The following is a 12,823-nucleotide window of genomic DNA, read 5'->3' as shown; positions in this document are numbered from 1 at the left end:
TGCCTACTAATACCAACTATAGTTTGCAGTTAACTAAATAACTCTCAAAACAATATGGTAAACCCGTTCGTGAATGAACATCGTGAGATTACTCACTTCGAAATTCCCGCTGCGTCTTCACACCACTAGACTATTTACAGAATGCACTCTGTCAAGCACCTAAGAAAAGTATAGCCTTGATTCAGTAAATGAAACACAAGGAATAATGTTGGAAACCCTAAATCGAACCAAAATTCCAGAAGTGACGCCAAATTGAGGCAAAACCACTTTCGAGACCTCTCAAAGTCTCTGGAACACTTCCACAATCGATGTGTCCAAGCCACAAGTCAATCGGACGCTCAGATCCTCACGGAACGAATAATTTCACCGATATGAAACAGTAAAAATCATAACAAATCCATACGAACTCCAAAATTTGCATACTATATATCGAAACGCTCGTATCAACGAGTAGAATATATATAGTACCAGAAACACTCCCCTAGATGGCCAAAACACCACCGGAACGCAGCCACAGGCGGTGGCGCACCGCCGCCGGCCAAAACTCAATATTTCACAAAACTTCCAACATCACAGCTATTCATTTAAGCATGCTTGTGAATTTTCATAACTAGCTCGAAGTCAGAAAACAAGCATAAAGGATCGAAAACTATCTCACAACCCATGGATTACTGTTCAATCCAAGTTGAACCAAGTTTCATGTGAATCGATCCAAACAACCACCACAGATCGATCAAGGAGCCTCCTCTGAACTCACCCAAGGAAACTTGAAGCCCCGCCGTCGTCAGAGATCGGAGAACCGATTGGGTTGGAAAACACCCAACTGCGCTGCCTTCTACCGCTGCCACCACTACCGAGAATCAGTACTAGAGGACACCACAAGGATGACCAGATGGAGGAGACGATCCTATCTGGAAAGTTTCGTTGCCAGAGACCGCCGCAGTTCGCCGGAAAAGCCGGGTCGGGTCCGCCGGGTCCGTGTCAGGTCAGTCGAAAAACTCAAATACTGAAGGTGCAGCCGAGAGAGAAGAGAGAGAAAGAAAGTTTCCAAAAACAAAAATGAGGAATTATGAAGATATTTTCGGAAATTCCCTATTTATACTAAAATGGAAACTTCTTCCAATAGCCATAACTTTCTCATAAGAGCTCCGATTTTCGCGTTCCACATGTCCACGAACTCGTATCAACGCGCTCTACAACTTTCATGAAGGAAAGTTTTCAGAGAATCCCAACGTATAAAAATTCAACCTTGAGCCCCCCCCTAAAGTCATACTTCCGAATAGAAATTCGTCTGAAACACTTCTGCTCCATCCACGAGCCATGAAACCGTCCAATAACCAAAATTTAGATTCCAGAAAATCCTCGGAAAATAAATACGAATTTCCGAGGTATCACACACAAGTAGGTATATCATCTTAATAAACTATGGGTGAAAAATATATAAAGACTACCTTCTGAAATCCGGTAGCAAGTCGAGGAAGTAGTTTGATACAATCGACTATGTTCTGTTGTTGGTTTTCAACATAAATGGCATCTTTATTCTACAGAATGACAAGAATGTTGTTAATTTCAATTTACACTGATAAAAAACAAGAAAAGTAAAAAAGTGATCCAGCAAATTACGATGTGATTACATAAATCTTACTATTTGAATAAATTAATCTTCCAGCAATAAGTGAAAGTAGCTTTTCTTGAATGATTTCTGTAATGTCTGCACTTAAATTCAGGTTGTTCCTTAGGGAGATAACATTACCTGCAAGAAACCAAAATGTAAACTTATATTAGTAGGCGTGCATCACTCTCCTGCAACAAAACAATAATCCGGGTATGCATACCTTTCCATATGAGCATGGAACACCATCATTCATGTTCAACTTTACAAGCAAAGACATAATATGCAAGCATGAATGAAATATAGATTCCTAGTTTCCCTACTGTAATGAATGACATATAGATTCCTAATTTCCTATTCAAGTTTATCACCTAGACCCAGGGGCGGAGCCAGGATGTGATGTCAAATGGGATACTCACAAATTATTAAAACTCCATAAAAGAAGAAAAAAAATTTCATTGACAAATAAAAGAAAAAAAAAACACCCAAAATGATATCTTTTATTGTCTAAAATAATTTGTAAATAACTATATTAAAAGTAATTTCAAAACTAGTGTAAATGTCCAAAACATAATATATATTAGGGTTATTATCACAAATGGTACCTGAACTATCACTACTACACAAAGTGAATCAGACAACAGTCAAAAGCCTGTTGTCTGAATGAAAATGGAGATGTTGTAAACTGGCGTGTTGTCTGATCTCCCCCATCAGACAACATTCTTTTTTAATTGTCTCTCTGGTCATTCACACAACATGTGTATCTAAATATGTGTTGTCTAAATTTACCAAATTTCGATTCATGACAGTAGTCTGTTGTCGGGTATGAACTCAGACAACAGCTTACTGCAAGGGTGTTGAGTGAAATTCACCAAACACAACAATCTTTCCAAGCTGGTGTTGTCTCCTAAATATCTTCAACGACAATATTGCACGAGACTTGATGTGTGAAGTAAACATCAAACAAGCATTTTCGATTACCAGATGTCGTGTCAAATGCATTACAAATATCAATTTGCTCGAAATGGTGTTGTCTTGCATGAACCTCAGACTACACTTCCGATTACCTTATGTTGTCTGCATCTTATCTAAGATAACAATTATCTGGATTTCGGTGTTGTCTGAAATTCAATTCGTATGACAATCTCTTGGATGCATGTGTTGTACCGGATGAATTTCAGACCACACATTTTATTTTTCTTGTTGTCTGAATTAATGTTATAAAACAAGTTTGAGGATGCTAATGTTGTCTGAATGTTATTTAAGATAACATTTGATGTTGATGAATTTGTTGTCTTGAATGAACCTCAGACCACACTTTGCTAGACGCCGATGTTGTCTGAATAGCTTTAAGATGACAAGTTGCTAGATAAAAATGTTGTCTAAATTTTCCTCAGACAATGTGTTATGTCTTTTTGGACTTGTGTTGTGTGATATTTTGCATTACAACAGTTACTAATCCTATATATGTTGTTGGAATCGAATTTGCCCAATTGATATGGAAATAGACTGATATGAAATTCGAAGTTCCAATTTCATTTACCACATTCTCATACATCATTCTCACAAATCTTACATTATCAATTCAAAGTACTAGCATCAACTCATGTCCAACCAAATCTAAAGAACAAGGTCTCAACTGAACTAAAAAAATATATGGGTACCCAAGTACCAAGTACAATGCTTACATATATGTCTTGACCACAAACTTTGTCCACTCATTTCTAACCACATCCATATCTTCTTGGGATATGCTTCTTTGCCTCTTCTTTCCCACTGAAACAAAAGGGTTTGCACTTAGTAATGGACAAAATTGCAGAAAAGAATCTATAATTGTCATTGAGCATTATGTATTCTGGCCAACCTTGAAATTTTTTTGTAATTTGAGCATTACATATATGCCACTTAGTAAATGACAACCAAAATTTCAATAACCATAATCCAAGCAACCAATAGCAACCAAAATTAAATATATGACATTTACCAAAACACATGCAAAACAACAACAACCAAATTTTCGAGCAACCAAAATTTCAAGCACTTTGGACTTTCCTGACATAATCCAAGCAACCAACATCAACCAAAATGATATATATACATATTCACCAAAAGACATGTAAAACGATAGCAACCAAAATCAGAAGGTAAAGGCAAACAGCAGTCTATCTCCACTATGAATTTTTTTCAATCAAATACACACATGCAAATACCTCAATTTAACTTTTCAGTTTCATGAGCAGAACCAAAAGCAGGAACAACCAAGTCCAAGAGACTTGAAAATTTCAGAAACTTTATCATGCACCAAACCCCCAAAATCTTCCTTCCAAACACAGTTTGCCTTCCAGAATATCACAGCATACCAAAACAACTAGCCCTGACCAATTTTTCGATATTTAAAAGAACACAAAATAAGGTACCAAACAAGGAATAAAATAACTTTCTCCGCTAAACAATTAGGCAACTGGACATAGATATAAGAACTAGATAAATGGTTTTCAAAACTAGTTGGTAAAGTCAAATTGCAAGACCTTTTAAAATCCAAGAGCGATAATAGCAGAGTGCCCAAACTCCCAAAAATAAGTGCTAGGAGAAATCAGAACATGGTTCACTGAACAATCGCTTACTCTTACGAGTCTAAACATAAAAAAAGTAAAAAAAAAACATTAAAAAAAAAGAAGCATAATTTCAGATATAAAAGTCACTCACCGTTTTAAACTAGTTCTTCCTCCTCACCCATTCAAAAACGAATGGCAAAACCTCCACCCATTGCTATATTGTACAGCCGACAACCAAAATCATCTCAATCTTCATTCTCTTCTTCTTCTGAAATCCAAACCCATCATAAACAGATCACTACTCTCTTCTGTTTTTCTTTCCCTATTTTCTTTCTCTTTCCCGTGCTCCCTCTTTTCTCTTCTTCTTCTTTTTTCTCCCTGATTCCTTTGCTTTTCTCCTCCTCCCTCTCTTCTCTTTCTTCTCTCTTCCTTTTCTCTTCCTTCCTCCCTGTTCCCTTTCTTTTTATTCGATCCGACTCCCCCTTCTTCTTTTCTTTCTTCTCTTCTTCTCCCTGTCTCTCTTTTTCTTCTTCTTTCCCGTCTCCCTCCCTCACTATAGTCGGCATCCAACCCTTCTCATCTCCCAAAAAATTTTGTCCTGAAATTTGCAAAACCTGAATGACCACAAGGTAACAAACAGCCTCAAAAACTGAACATAATTCAAAATCAAAATAACTAAAATGTCCCAAACTGATGTAGATAAAGTCTGAACATCCGCTATAGGATACTTAGGATTCTCAAGTTAAAAGTCTAACTTCAGTAGCAAAAGAAACTTGGATTGCCATAAACCAAAACTATGATTGTTTAAGAGTTGAAAAGACTGAAACTTTAATATTTTTAAGTTTAATTACATACAGAAAATCACTCACACATACTTGATGAGTACAGTTACAGATACTGAAGTTTTGGCAAATTGAATACTTCTTTACCTGTAAAAAATCTCAATTAGATTACATATAGAAATTGAAGAGACTAGCTATATCCTAATATACTTAAAACAGAAATAACACAGCAAAACAGGGAATACCTCAAGTAATAATTGATGTAAAATGAAACAGACAAGAAAAAAAGGATTCCCCTAGCTCATTATTGCCCTTCTCCTTCGATTCTAGCTCAAAAACAAAACAAAGAAATTTGAGAAACCGAGAGTTAAATTTGCAGAAACACTTAAAATAATTGCCATTGTACGACCTGGAAATTCTTCCTGATTGTGAATGTTTCTACCAGCAGTACCTGTAAATGGAGAAATAGTGTGTGACTCAAATTAGAAAGTAAATCCAAAGTAATTGTTAATCTAATCTGTCTCCTTCTTGTTGGTTTCAATTTTTACCAAGTTCAAAAGATATTTGAAGGTGCACTTGAGACTGATTAATTCAACTCCAAGCTCGCAATCTGCTCCTATATCATCTCAGATTCAAAGTAGTTTAATGCAGTGATATATAGTTAGTAACACCCATTATCACCAGAAGCTCCATATTCATATCAATTTTAAAACAACAAAATGAAAAGAGAAGTTCCACATAAACATATGCTTGTCTATGTGAAGGAGCAGAAAGATGCCAATATATGAAAAATGACACAATTAAACCCAATTAAACCAATAGTCCAATAGAAAGATGATAATGTCTTTGCTTTACACTCTTTTATCATTACTGTTTTGATTTAATTGGGATGCTTATTTATGTTCTTCTTCTTTCTGTTACATCTTCACCTTTACCAATAGAGAGTGTATTGGACTACAATCTCACCAAATTTATCTTCACATATATATCTAGACATTATTCTCTGTGCAACAGTTCATCAATGTACAACACCAAGACTACAATTTCATACATTATGATGAAAAAGAATTCAAATTGAATTTCCCATTCCTTCATCGTTTTGCTCAATTTTTTGGTAATCAAATAGATAGATGCATGCTAATGAACTCAAATGAAAAAGGAAGAAAAGAACCTGATTAAGGTATTTGTCTGAATCAGATAAGGCTGCCCACTCCTATTCACCAAGAACTCAAAACCTAGCTCACCTCTGGTTGGCCTTGCTCCATTTTCAGTGCACACCTGCAGCACCATTTTTAACAGTTTCAAAAACATATATTATACCGTAAAATGCAAGTACACAATTGTACAACCACTGAAATAGGCGTATGATTTACTTCTACAAAAGAATGCAGTATTTTATTTTAATGGGGCCTTCATTTACATAGCATTCATTGTATGATCATAACCCAATTGAGTAAAAACATGAAAATTTAGGAGCTACTGACATACCCAATCCACCAAGAGTCTCCCCCTTCGTCTCTAGACCGTCTTTAGGATTCAATTTTGAAGAACCCCCAATCAATTACAAATGCGACTCATAGAAACAGTAGTGTTTCTTTATTACAACGCTGCCAAGGAGCTTCTCCTCCTTCTCCAGCATCTCAAGTGTCTACACCATTAAAGAAACAAAAATTCAGCAGAAAAATGATTCTAATACCAGATAAAAATTCAAACTAAGGCTAAAATGATTCTAATAGCAGATAAAAATTCAAACAACTGAATATGGGAATATCATTCTCTTAAATAAGTTGTACTAAAAGGTTTGTTAGAAAAAGTCTGAACTCAGGAAGATTTGATATCTTTGAATGTTTAGTATAAAATGAAATAATGTCTACAAAGTTAGTTAGTGGTGGGTGGTACATACTTGCATATTGATCGGAGACTGAATGACTTCATCCCTTCAACAATTTTCAACATGTCCACGATAAGCCTAATATAGCTTTCTCTTTCTCGGGTATCCTCCCTGAAAACTCAGGCCTGGGGGTTTCAAAGCCACAACAATTTCATGTAGTGGTAATCATATATAAACTCTAGCATATCATATCTGCAAATTTTATATTAGATCAAAGAATCAAAACCCCAAATTTTACATTAAAATTGGGAAATCGATTAAATAGGGTTTAGAGTTTAGATAAATGTTTGCAGACTAAACATCTCTTTTCTATTTGTTCCCAACCCAATCTTTCTCTCTGAGAGTGTCAAAAAAGTTTGGTTCTCGGAGCTATTGAAAAGCTAGAGCATAGACTACAAAAGAAAACCAAATTACATACATGAAGAATTGAATCAGATAAGTATCAATTAACAAAAGAAAGAAATAACAAAAACTTTCGCTTTCACAGATTGTAAAAGTCGAGAAATTGATAATTGTTGCTAAAAACGTGAAAGCAAATGACTAATAAAAGGAAATGACTTCAGCTATATCAACTTACCAAGTGTTTGCTGCTGCTGATTTTGATGGCTGAGTGTGATCTTCTGTAACAATGGGAGTCGCTCCCACAATCTTGGCAACTTTTGCTGAAAGCTCCTTGTCTTCTTGACATGCTCTCTGTATCTATTAAGTTCAACATCAAGCTTCTTGATCTTCTCATCCACTGTATCGCCCCTTTTATTAATCTATTTGTTTGTTTGCAAATAAACCAACAGCTTTAGCACAGAATATACCAATCTAAAGCTAAAACGCCTAAACAAGAAATCCCCACTGGTCATTGAATGACCTAGAATTAAGCCCAGAACCATTTAAGCCCCAACAGTAATACAAACACAGAAGGAAGCTTATCAATCGCTGATTAAAGTAACCAACAATAGCCCCAGGGCATAAACAGAAAGAGAGAGAGAAGAGAACGAACCCTATTGGAGGCATCTCCAATAGAAGAAGGAGGCTCTTTATATTTCTTGACACTGACACCGGCAGCGATAGTGAGAGAGATCCCGAGACCGGCGGCGATAGTGAGAGAGATCTTGGTGGCGGCGATGGCTTCTCAAGATAATTGAAATCGACTTCGAGCTGAGGCGGCGGAGAGAGTAAACTACCGGACCAAGTAGCGACTTTGAGCTGGACCGGCGGAGAGAGAGAGAGAGAGTGAGAGCGAAAGTGAGAGGTGAGAGCGAGAGCGAGAGAGATTGGGACTAAGAGTGAGAGTGTGAGCGAGAGTGTATCGATTTCACTCTCGATAGGCTGGTGAGATGGTGAGAGTGAAAGGGAGGGAGAATGACCTAATTTTTTTCAACTTAGGAGGGAAGTTTTTTGTTTTGATACGACTAAGGGAGGGAATTGAGCAGATAGGGATTTGTGTTTTGGCTAGAAAATAAATGTAAATTAAATTTTTTTTTTTTTTTTTTCTGATTTCTCAGACAACATATGTCCTAGTAAGTGTTGTCCTAAAGTTGTCAATTTCATCAAATTCCAATTGATTACAATGTGTTGGCTGAGTTTGAGAACAGACAACAAATATAACTAACATGTCGTCTGACTAACTCAGACGACACCAAAATGTCGTATGTCGTCTGTTACGTGTCGTCTGATTCACTTTGTGTAGTAGTGTATACCTCAATCTTATCGATGGTACCTGAACTTCAATTTTGATCACAACCAGTACCCGAACTTTTCGATTTCATTTTAAATGGTACCTAGAGCCACCTCTGGTCACTATTCTGACTAAAAACTGCATGGGAGGCAATCATAGTGATGATTTTTGATGATTTCAAGGGTTGCAATCATATATAGTGATGATTTTTTGGTAATAGACTTGCCTTGAACTTGTTTTTTTTTTTCTTTTTTTTTTTTAAGATTTGGCTTTTTTGGCCGGAATAGTGACCGAAGGTGGCCTTAGGTACCATTTAAAATGGAATCGAAAAGTTCGGGTACTGGTTGTGATCAAAATTGAAGTTCAGGTACCATCGATAAGATTGAGGTATAGTTCAGGTACCATTTGTGATAATAACCCTATATATTATATACAAAACATAAATGTTCAAGCAGAAAAACAAAACAAAAAACAGACAAAAGCTATCCGTGCATGGTAGCTCGAATCCATGACCCAAATGTTGCTAATTGGTCAAGCTTCCACTATGCCAGACTAATCACACTGCAAATGAACAAACTAGAAAATATATAAACTTTACTGGGTCAGGGGACCCAGTAGGCCCCAACGTGGCTCCGCCATTGCCTAGACTAGTAGAGTTGTAATTGAATTTGGGCCAACGAATTCAAACTATTAATCTTTCTTAGAAACCAAAAGATAGCATAACACCTGAAACTCAAAAACTTTGACATTTATCTCCTCAGATTTCTAAGCAACCAAAAGCTAACTTTGGAAAAACAGAAACAAACTATCATTATAAATAATGACACCATGACACCATCAACACCTGCAATGCCGTAAAAAGACACACACACAAATAGCTGCAACATCAGAAACCATGAATTGATTAAAATGAAGTAATAAGCAGAAGGAGTAGTAATTGTTTTCGCTTGTTGGCCCAATCCCTCTTTATAACTTATTTCCAAGCTACAGAAACCTTCATGATTAGAGAACACAGTTAGAATTCTCCTCTGCAAAACCCAAAACCTATAACTCAACAAAAGCGCAAAACTTTCCCAAAATCAATCACAAATAATGAGAAGAATTGAGAGAGAGAGCAAACCAGAGATGGAAAATGCCCAGAAAGCTCAGAACATGAATGCCCAGAAAGCTCGAATGCATCCCACAAAGCTTCGGTAGATGAAACACAAATCCTTGGAAGCAAAATAAGAAACAAAACCAGATTGGTGAATTAAGGACTCACAAATCCTTCGAAGACATGCACTGAACAAATTTGTCAATTACCTATGACACAAAAGCTCAAATTTTATCCAAAAGGCCGGTCTCAAACTCTGATTCTCTTCACCGTCTTCGAGCAGAGGAGCTGGTCCAAGGCGGAAAAGGAGGAGGACGAGGAGGGTCGGGTTGTGATTGTAGTAGGAGAACGAAGACGAGGAGGAGGGTTGTGGTAGAAGGCGGAGAACGAAGAGGGGGATGGTTTTTGTCGGAGGCGGAGAACGAAGAGGAGGAAAGGGTGGTTTGGTCGAATAGTGTTAGGGCAAGCTGAAGTCAATGTTAGTCCAAATATATATGTCTAAGTGTGGGAATGAGCTTTTCCTCTCCTGCGTTTCTTTAAAAAATTTTAACTTAGCAGCTCAGCGTTTTTCTAAAAATTCAAATGAAAGTTTTCTTACTGGCTAATTTAAAAATCGATGTCAGTTATATGCATACAAATCGGAATTTGAGGAATCGATGTTAATGACATTGTTTTACATCGCGTGTATTTCTCACCGATTTAATTGTCATGATGTCTATGAGCATAATTCTATTAGTGAAGGTATAACACTGTTAGATTATTGGTGTCTAATGCCCCAATAACACCTATGATAGAGGGGACTGACTCTTCAAAAGTGGCTGTATAGTGGCTGATGAAGGTTGAGGTGGAAGTATTTGGAACAATTATTCGCTCAAAATGCTTCGTCTCAAGGTTGACTTTTTATGCGTTAGGATTGTGTCAAGCCCCGAATTTAGAATAAAGGAATTCAAATCTGAAACGCGATAACTTAACAAGCACAAGAAAAACACATAGAAAAATTTTCATTTAAATTAAGCAACTAAACAAACTGAGCTCACAATGTCAATACCGACTCGTTCTTTAGATTCACATATTACATTACAGATAGTTTACAAATTAAACTGAATGACAATTCAATAAGTAAACACACCCACCACAATTCACTACACAGTGGAAGACTTAAAACTAAGATTACCCTTCAACGTTCAAGCTACCGAACGTACCCCTCAGCTTCGACGACGACTAATCGATATTCTAACCTACACAATAAACCCTACACCATAGAATAGTGCACCAGGTTGAACAAAACAATCCCGGTAAGCTTTTTAAGCCCGTATAAGTAAACTCAAATAAAGTGACTCACGTCACGCAACTCGTGAGAAGAATTAAAGCAATAATATTTAATTCCACAAAATAATGCTTTCACCATCTTAGTCTAACAAAACAATATGCAATTATCACAACAAAAACGTCAAGTTCAAAGTAAACAATAACATGCTCAATAATGTCAACCCAACTAAAAACGCACATGCTCTGTCTCTCAATTCATTTTCCAATCACTACAGATCATAACCCACAACCAAGGTTCGAAAAATCGCTAGGCGCTAGTCGGGCGGTGGGCTAGGGAGGAGCGCCCAGGCGTCTAGGAGGGTGCCTAGGCGGCGCCTAGGTGGTTTTATATATTTTTAATTTTTATTTTATTTTTATAACTTTTATTTATGTAATTAAAAATATATAAATTTATAAAGACTCAAAGAGTAATAAACTAAAATTTATAAATTTATAAAGTGTAATAAACTAAATATAATACACATAGAATTAAATTTTTAGCTACATCTTTTAATAAAATGTGACTCAAGAATATACACTTTATCTCAATTGACCAGGGAAAAAGCTTTTCACGGAACACAACATACATCCAGTTTTTAATTGACAAAAAAAAATCGGGTCAAAAAAATGACAATCCCATGAACACATTTATTGCTTTGGGTACTGAAATTCAAGAAATCAGAAACAGTTATATCAGATCTTGTACGACATCACTCCCTAAACTTTCTTCCTTTAAAAAGCATTCAAGAAACTCAAGAGAACCGAAAACCCCAGAAATCCAATTTGAGATTAACCCATTTTCAAACAGAGAATAAGTAAATTTAGACAAAAGGGAACAAATTGAAAATACCCAGACTTCAATATTCACTGCAAACCAAATCAATCACAACGAAAACCACACATTCAAAACCAGAAATCCATACGAATCAACCAAAAAGACACCCCTGATGACAAACCTTTTCGCTGCTTCTTCCAATCCCAATAACGCTAATTCTCCTCTGTCGGCTCTTTCTTTCAATCGCAACAACACAGATACACCTATAAACTCCACGTTTCTAGTCCTTTCTAGGAAACACAACCACGTTGAAAATATAAAAAGAACGACGCATTAATAAAGCAAGAAATAAAATTTTACCCAGACAATTGATAACTCCAAGGAGGATGCACAACCGGGAACTCGACATCGCAAGCACCTGAACTGTGAATCTTCTATGTTCCCAGCAAGTCTTGGAGTTGAGGACCTTCGAACGACGGCACTAAGGCTTCATCTTCTAGGGTTAAGAAAAACTGCGCGAAACCCCCTTTTCCTCCTCCTTATTGATCGAGTGTCCGGAAAAACCCAGATCGAGTCGTGAAACCCTCAAATCGAGTAGCCCACAAATCCCCAAATCAATGTTGTAAACCCAGAGATCGAAGAACCCACATCTTTAGTTGATTGATGAACCTTCTCCTTCTTCCCGATTCGCAGAATACTCCTTCATAAAAGGACTTGAGTGATGGCTGAGTCGAGAGCGAAGAACCCTAATTTCAAGCTAAGAAGTGATGGCTTTTTGAGTGATGACTTGTGCTTTGGAGAGAGAAGAAGACTGATGAAGAAATTGTGTGGGAAATAAATGGAGAGGGAGACAAAAGTCGATAGGCCTAACCTAAGTTGTAAAACGCGCGGGCAATTGGCTCCTTTTATTTTGTATTTATGAATCAGACAACACATAAATAAAAGCTACGTTGTCTGATTATAAACTTGAGCTGAGGCAATAAGGAGGGAAAGTTCCCGCTATGTGCAATCAAGGTTTCAATTTTGGCGTTAGAATAGACATTTCTCGTTCAGACAACACAAATTAGTAGTTTCAGTTATAGGACCTTACAATCATCACATAAATGTCAATCAAAATTTGTAGATTTTGAGGGAG

At 36.7% G+C, this 12,823-nt stretch overlaps 2 long non-coding RNA genes across 5 annotated transcripts; both read right to left on the bottom strand.

Annotated features, from left to right (window-relative positions):
* Positions 1 to 3,122: 3,122 nt before the first annotated feature.
* Positions 3,123 to 4,038, bottom strand: LOC112173831. Its single transcript, XR_005802181.1, has 2 exons — positions 3,823 to 4,038; positions 3,123 to 3,388 (listed from the first exon to the last, which is right to left on the bottom strand). It is a non-coding gene; the product is annotated as an uncharacterized LOC112173831 (long non-coding RNA).
* A 1,286-nt stretch (positions 4,039 to 5,324) lies between these two features.
* LOC112173830 lies at positions 5,325 to 8,119 on the bottom strand. Of its 4 annotated transcripts, XR_005802180.1 has the most exons (5): positions 7,835 to 8,119; positions 7,418 to 7,601; positions 6,853 to 7,032; positions 6,438 to 6,597; positions 6,122 to 6,227 (listed from the first exon to the last, which is right to left on the bottom strand). It is a non-coding gene; the product is annotated as an uncharacterized LOC112173830 (long non-coding RNA). The 4 variants fall into 4 exon arrangements; XR_005802179.1 differs by lacking the exon at positions 7,835 to 8,119 and having other exon boundaries at positions 7,418 to 7,678; XR_005802178.1 differs by lacking the exons at positions 6,122 to 6,227; positions 7,418 to 7,601; positions 7,835 to 8,119 and adding an exon at positions 5,325 to 5,400 and having other exon boundaries at positions 6,853 to 7,359.
* Between the last annotated feature and the right edge of the window lie 4,704 nt (positions 8,120 to 12,823).

Source organism: Rosa chinensis, chromosome 6, assembly GCF_002994745.2.
Source record: "Rosa chinensis cultivar Old Blush chromosome 6, RchiOBHm-V2, whole genome shotgun sequence".
NCBI lineage: Eukaryota > Viridiplantae > Streptophyta > Magnoliopsida > Rosales > Rosaceae > Rosa > Rosa chinensis.
Note: the sequence above shows the minus strand (reverse complement) of the source record. Positions and strands in the feature narration are given on the sequence as shown.